Below are 7,876 nucleotides of genomic sequence, written 5' to 3' on the forward strand. Positions count from 1 at the left end.
GCCTTCCAAGCATATGCTATCCCCGTCAAGCTTGTCATCAAAAAATAATCGGGGTACTCGCCAGAAATGGTGGGGAAAATGGAATCATAATCATTGTCGTGTCGGCAGTATGTCGCTCTTGAACATGGCACTTGTCCGCATTCGTGTCTGGGTGGGAACCTCTCATCTTGTTTTACACTGGCCTCCGTGGGTTTGGGTTATCCTGTTTGACTTTTCATCTGCTCATTGACTTGTCACCATGACCCTTGATCATTTGAATATCAATACTGCCAAGTCCACTGTCGTGCCGCCGATATGTTCAAGAGAAGTTGACCTCTGCAAGAATACTCAACCTCCCTCTGATACCTCACACAAAATATCTTATCTTTCTCTGTCTCGTGTCGATGATGTGGGAAACATTATGGCCCACCTTCGATCAAGGTCACTTCCTGTCGACTTCAGCTCATTATCCAGGAAGTTGACTTAGAGACTCCCTTCAGGTGCCTTAGAGCCTGCATGCCTCAATGGCAGGTTCTTCGTGTTCGACGCGAGGTTTTCATCATTGGCCTCCGATCGAATGATTCTGCGGGTGTTCGACGCCAGCTCATTGATTCACACGCCGTAGATTGTACCCATAGTACCTTGAGGACCATTGTCATTATTGGTGGTACCTCTCGCGTCTGTTAACAGTTTTCATCATTGACTGGTAATCAGACGATGTTCTTGCATGTTCGACTTCAACTCCCATATTCACATGCTTGGACTTGTACTTTGTTCGGGTCGAGATGGAGCGCAAGACCCTGGATTTTGTCTATTGCGATCCAGGTTGCGATTTTGTGGATTATTATGATCATTACATGACTCATTGATGGATGGCTGCGCCCATACCTGAGTCTTCATGGATGGCTGCGACCATACCTTTATTATCATCATGGTCTCTTTAGCTGGGTGGCTGCGTCCATACCACAGACCTCCTTCGTATGTCTTTTGGATGGCTGCGCCCATGCCTGGACTACATGTAATTGATTATCAGAGATATCAGTTGTCCATACGTGCAGGTTCTTCCTGGTGGTGTTCCAGTTCAACGAGTTTTGTAAAGCATTTCACCCCTCCCACTCTCTCGGGCTTCATGCTTTAGGGGGCATCTGTTACACAGTAATTTGTCACTGTCTTCCTACCAGTCTTCCTACTGTGTCATGAGTTCAAATTAATCATGTTCATGCTCTCTAATGTTGCCAAATGACCCACTTTGCCAAAGTTTTTGCTATCATCGCGACTGTTGTCAAGATAAACGCGCTGATGGGCGCTCCATAACAGACGGAATGCGCTGCCAGCGCGGAAGTACACGTGTTTCCCGCGCTGGTCGAATTTCATGAGACAACGCGTCTGTTATTCATATCTGATCGCGCTGACATGACCTTCTTTGTTATTCAGCTGTGATGTCAGTGCTCCAGTGCAGTTATGGACCCGCGCTGATCCAGTTTGGGCGAGTTTGTTCTAACAGCCGGCCTTCCAGATGACTCTAGACCTGGTTGTTGGCCTTGTAAATGTCGCCCTCCCTTCTCTGGCATGTTTGTTTCGTCATTTGAGCCACCTTCCTTGGAGATAAGCTCATCCTCCCACCATTCATGGAGACTCCTTCTCCTATTTAAGCCTCTACCATTGCCATGAGCAGCTAGTTTGGAATTGATAGTGCTTGGAGTGTTGCTGCTAGTGTGTGAACTTGATAGGTAGTTGGTGTGACAAGTGTGGGATTGCTAGAGAGTTTAAGGAAGGTTGTGAAGTGTTTCTTTCTTGTGTAAACTTGTGTGAGAGAGAGTTTTTGTCTTGGGAGATCTACCTCCAAGGGTGAATGCTTGAGAGACTCGCTGGCTGGACCCTCTTGAGAAGGATTCGACGTCAGAACTTTGGTTGTACTCTTCTCTGTTATTTATTAATAATAGATGACTATCATTATGGTTCCACTCTCATTGTTTCATGTTTGATGTTGAGTTATATCTTTTCTGACTGATATATAATTGCATCTACTAGATTTTACGCTTGTTTTCGTGTTGTTCTTTGCATGTGTAGGTATCTAATCACGGAGATCGTGTGGATCGTGACCGGCCGAAGCAAAGGAACGAAGGCGACATCTCTTCGACGAACACTAGCGTTGGAATCCAAGTAGGTTCTCACCATCTACTTTTTATTTGCAATTAGGAACTTGCGTGATAGCATTGTGTGATTGTTGCTAGACCCGGTCTGGGCTAGTAGGGATCGTCTCTGTCCGCAGAGAGGATTTACCTCCACAACAGCGTGTGCAAACATAAATTTTCCCTTGAAAAATATGTGAACTTTTGGCTTTTTTTGAACGATAGAAGGAACTTTATTTCAATATAAAAATGAAATTGTTGATATGGTGTGGATTGCGTCGGTAAAGTTTAATTGACTAGGTGATTTATTAAAGTTATTAAACTATTTTCAAATAATGGTTAAATGTATGATTAAAGATGATATTAAATAATCTGGTCACTTATTTATTTAAAATTATAATTATAATTGATTGTCATTTCATTTAATTTTAAAATTTAAAGATTAATTCAATTAGTTAGATTTTTTTTTTTTTTTTTAATATTAATCTATTAACATAAAGGGAGTAAAATTACAATCGTGACCGAAGTCAAAGACACTGCCCTGAAGAGAGGCAAAGTTATCAAGATAAGCATAGAATGACACTGCCCCATGTCAAGGAGCTTAGTCTTGAACCATTTATCGGATCCCACGCAGGGGAACAACTTATGAGCTTCTTGATATTACAGTGTTTACAAAAATTCAAAAAAGAACTAAAATTCCACATAACACTCTAAACAAAAGCTGCCCAATAGTATGGGCTGCAAGGCACAATAACAAGGTAACACTGAGCAAACTAATCATCTGGAGGTTCTTCAATTATCCGACACCAACCTGTATCTGGCCTATCCCCTACAAGAGCTGCTTCAGAATTGGAAGGGCCAGGATCAGCCGGCGCCATCACCACTGCCTGAGCGCTGCGAGCTTGAGTTTCTGGAACCTGCAAAGATGCGCTACCAATTCCCATCTCGAAGTTCGAAGACGGAATAGAGACAGAGCCCGGGCCCTCCTAATGAGAGCTAGACTCTCCCTCCTGGGCTTCCTCATGGAAGACCACTGAAATGTGAGCGGTAATTCTTGGGCAGTTCAAAGAGCTGTTGAAGGTGAAGAGTGCAGAGCCAGACAAGGGAGAAGGCACTGGATAGTGGCTGGCGTCAAGAAGACGCCCTCTCCCACTTCGAGTGCGAGGGTAGTGGCCGACAGAGAAATCGCTTGAAAGGGAAGGCGACTCGGAGGAAGGGCTGGAAGGCACGTGCCGAGGATGGCCTCTGCGAGACCGCATTCTATGGCGATGGCGAGGCATTGGGGAGACAGAAGCAGCGGGAGGAAAGCGAGGCGGGGCAACAACTATGACAAGGCCAGAGCAAATCAGAAAAACTACAAAGCGAAAGCTAGAGGCCCAAGAGTATAACCAGGGGAGTGACGGAGGCGGCTCCACCAAAAGACCAGAGCACAGCTTCAGAGAAGCCTTCCCTTTCAAGCTACAAGAAGCATTAGAGATGACAGAGCCCACATTATATAAACAGAAACCATAGCTGAGACTAGAGGCGGGATAGTTATGCTGATGAATCAACGGAAGCTGCTCCTTCGCAAGCTCATCGCTGAGCCTTAAAGTGACAACCTCCTTCATGCCTCGAGAAGCATCCGCCATAACTATAGCAATGAATAGAGCCGAGGTCTGAGACGAGCCGGAGCATGTGAAGGCATTAACCAGAGCGTTAGACAGGATGGGAGATCCAGAGCCGCTTAACATGAACCAAATGAACACTGCACATTCCAAATACCGAGAGCCTCCATTCATAAACCGAGTTACCATTCTGTACTGGGTGGGCAGGTGTCGTCCCACCTCGCGCCACCCCTGTCCCATCAGAATTGAAACCTATCTATACACCCGCATTCGAGGTAGTTAGATTATTGATTGTATGTGTTTTCAATAAAGAAATTATCAATTATAAATTATAAGTTTAAATATAATCATGTTTTTTGTTTTTTGTTTTTGTTTTTGTGGTAACTCATTATTTTTGGAATTAGAAATTGATATTATTTTTCATCTAATTATTTAAGAAAAGAAGAAGAATATATATATATATATATATGAAAAATGGCTCTTATAAAATATTTCAGTATTATAATTTGTATGGATTGGTATTTTAGGAAAAAGATTAAGTTGAAACCATATGTAGTATTTTGACTCATGTAGATGTTACTTAAAAGTACATGACTTCATTGTTATAACTTCAATGATGACAATATGGGATGCTAGCTTTCTCTCATATACTATCTAGGTTGAAACTATCTTTTGGTTATAGAGTAAGACTTAAAACTACTTTTAGTTGGTTAAAAACTCATCTTTCTCATACATAGGCAAATAGATTGATAGACAAAAATGCAAATGCATCTAGAAAAAGTGAAAATCTCTCACCTGTGAACCACTAACAAGTCATTTTAGTTAGCATAAATTTTCTTATAAAATAATGATAAATCAATTAATATTACCCAATAATATTCTTAAACAATTATCCTCATTATTAATTAAAAACTAATTTATTATTAAATCTACTACTACTTCATATATATAAAATGCAAATCTCAAAACTAAAAATTATATGAGAAACACACAATTTTATATATCATGTCATCATAATTATATACCTACAAATTTATATATTATGTCATTATACACATTATATGAAAAACACTGCACAACCAACTTACCATTTTATTTTGTAGTTTTATTAGTATGTGTATATATATTGTGTTGAGCTTACCTGATAAACAATAGCAAATGGACATAGAGCAACTAAACCGTGACCAAATTCCCTCTCCTTTCATGTTAGTTTAAAGGTGCCAACACATAGGTGGAAAGAATGGCTATGTGTTCATTTCAAGTTCTACCATGAAAAATGAATAAATATGCTCTTTATAAATTTTATGGAAGTGAAAATAATAATATTATTTTTACATTAGTATATAGCTATTAATACATTCGTAGAACGAATGGAAATGTGTACATTTCAATTTTTTCATGCATATTTTACTAACTTAATAGAAACATAAAAATTTAAGAAAGGAAAAATTAAATTCAAATTTATTTATAAATTTTTCAAAATTCAAACTGACGTATTTTAAAAATTTATTTTTATTAAATTATAATAAAGTTTAAATTTTCAATATTTTTTAATTGAAATTTAATAAAGGAAAAGTTTTGATTTTCAAAATTTAAAATGGAAAGTTTGGAATTTCAATTCTATAAAAGGATAATAAAATGTAAATTTTTATTAATTTTTCTATATTTTATTTTAATTAAAATTTAATAAGAAAAATGCAAGTTTTGTGTTGGGTTAGGATTTTTCTATTAAATTTATAGAGATCATAGTTTTTGTTTTAAGAGTAATCGAAACTATGGAGATATTAAACATTTAGTATACTCTTTTGAAGGTTTTTCTTTTCTGGATGACTTTAGATGTAGGGGATTAAATGTAAAGATACTGGTTCAAAATTTAGATTTTCCTTAATATAAAAATTCCTTGTTTCATTTAAAACAAAATAAAATAAATCAATAAAAATTTTTAAATTCACCATTAATATGTTTTTAAAAATTTGAAATTGCATTGTTTAGAATTTTAATTTTATTAAATTATGATATAATCCAAATTTTTGTTTTTTGAAAATGAAATAAATTATACCTTATATCATTAAAACTAGTCTCGATTGATTTTAATTCTTGAATTACCAAGTATTATTGAGAGAGATTAATTCTCTTTGCACTTGAAATTTGATCTTTCTCAGCACTTGGTAATTATAATTATTAATTTTATTTTATTTTATTGTTATGTAATTTGCTGAAGTCAAAATGAATTATTTATAATTATAATTATAACTAGTATCCCAACAAAGGGTGCAAAGACAAGCCTATAGAAATGTAGATGAATGTAGTGTGTTTTTTTACTTTTTCACTGGGTTATAATTTAGATCAAGTGTTTGACGTTTTATCCACTCATTAACTATCGATTTTCTCTTTTGTGGTTAAGATATAAAAAAAAATATTTATTTTAAAACTTAAGATAAATAAATAAATAAATAAATATTACTAGTGAAAATGGGATGGTGGGATAGCAGGAAAATCAAACACAGTGGGAATGACTTGAAATTAGTGTAATATTCCCATAAAGCCAACCAACGAATTGAAAATTTTGGAGATAAAATTGGCAGAAATAAAATTAAAAATAAAATAAATTAATTTGCCATCTTATTATGGGTTGCTCAAAGTAACATCAACCTTAATTGCCAACTAAGTTGAAATTTAATATTTTAATTATTTTCATGGAAATATGGTGAGAGGATTCTCGGTAAGTTCAAAATGTAAACTTCAGCATTAAGCATCGTTGACGTTTATTTGCAATGAACTCCTAAAATAGCCATCAGGTGTACAATAATAACAATAACTACATCAAATAGTAGCACCATCCGTCGCTTTGGCCGAGTGGTTAAGGCGTGTGCCTGCTAAGTACATGGGGTTTCCCCGCGAGAGTTCGAATCTCTCAGGCGACGATGACGATTATGGTGGATATTTCTTACTTTTGTATCAGTGTAGTTTTGAGTATTAATTTATAACGACTTTGGGTCAATATATTAGGGTTTCCCCCCCGAGCGTTCGAATCTCTTAGGCGACGGTGAAGATTATAGGTATTTCCTGCTTTGTATCAATGTAGGTTTTAAGTATTAATTGGTGAAGATTATAGATATTTCCTGCTTTGTATCAATGTAGGTTTTAAGAATTAATTGGTGAAGATTATAGATATTTAATAAGCAAAATATCAATGTCTATAGTTGTATGTATTTTGTGATCTATAAGTTTGTTATTGGAAAGACTGATATTCATTTAAGCAAAATATCAATGCTTTTTGTTGATTGCATCATACACATTGATGCATTGTTGATTTGCATCATACACATGGATCATTGAAAATCGAATGTTTGTGGATAAATTTTATGTAGATTTAATGTTGACCCAAGTTATGGCCTAATGGAATAATGGACGTTTGAGAAGAAATGTCACAATCCTAGTGCACCATTGTTGATCTTTGGTTTCACTTAGGGAGAAAAGGGAGAGTTAGTCCTCTTCATGTTGGTTGGATGAATAGATTAACAAGTGTTAAGGGTCAATACATGTATCTGGCTCCAATTATTGTTGTATGAACCTTGTGCATCTATAAGTTTGTTATTAGAAAGATTGATATTCAATTAAGCAAAATATCAATGCCTTTCTTTAAGACTTACTAAGTCATTGTTGATTGCATCATACACATTGATCCATTGACAATCGAATGTTTGTAGATAAATTTTATGTAGATTTAATGTTGACCCAAGTTACTGCTTAATGGAATAATGGAATTTTGAGAAGAAACGTAACAATCCTAGTGCACCATTGTTGATCTTTGGTTTCACTTGGGGAGAAAAGGGAGAGTTAGTCCTCTTCATGTTGTTTAAATTGATTGATAAATGGTTTAATAATATTAAACTTGTAATTACTTGAATATTTTAATATAGAAGAAGATTTATTATTACTTATCTTTATGTATCATAATAAAAGGGGATTAAAACCCGGATGCGGGTGATATTCAAGGCTATTAATGGTGCTTCAGAGGAACGTCGGCGCTCGGCCCAGCCAGCTGCAGGCTAGCGCTAATCTCCATGCCCAGCTCAGGCACCTGCAAACTCACCTCAGGCGAGAGCAGATCCACCTGCAGGACATAATAAATGAACGCCCTAGTCGAGATAAGGGGAT

General features: G+C 36.5%; 1 non-coding gene across 1 annotated transcript; it reads left to right on the plus strand.

The window, feature by feature from the left end:
- The first annotated feature begins 6,557 nt into the window (after positions 1 to 6,557).
- Positions 6,558 to 6,639, plus strand: TRNAS-GCU (transfer RNA serine (anticodon GCU)). Its single transcript has one exon. It is a non-coding gene; the product is annotated as a tRNA-Ser (tRNA).
- Positions 6,640 to 7,876: the final 1,237 nt, after the last annotated feature.

Source organism: Pinus tabuliformis, chromosome 5_2 (genome assembly GCF_031772625.1).
Source record: "Pinus tabuliformis cultivar Carrire ecotype Pingquan chromosome 5_2, CPIR1, whole genome shotgun sequence".
Taxonomy (NCBI): domain Eukaryota; kingdom Viridiplantae; phylum Streptophyta; class Pinopsida; order Pinales; family Pinaceae; genus Pinus; species Pinus tabuliformis.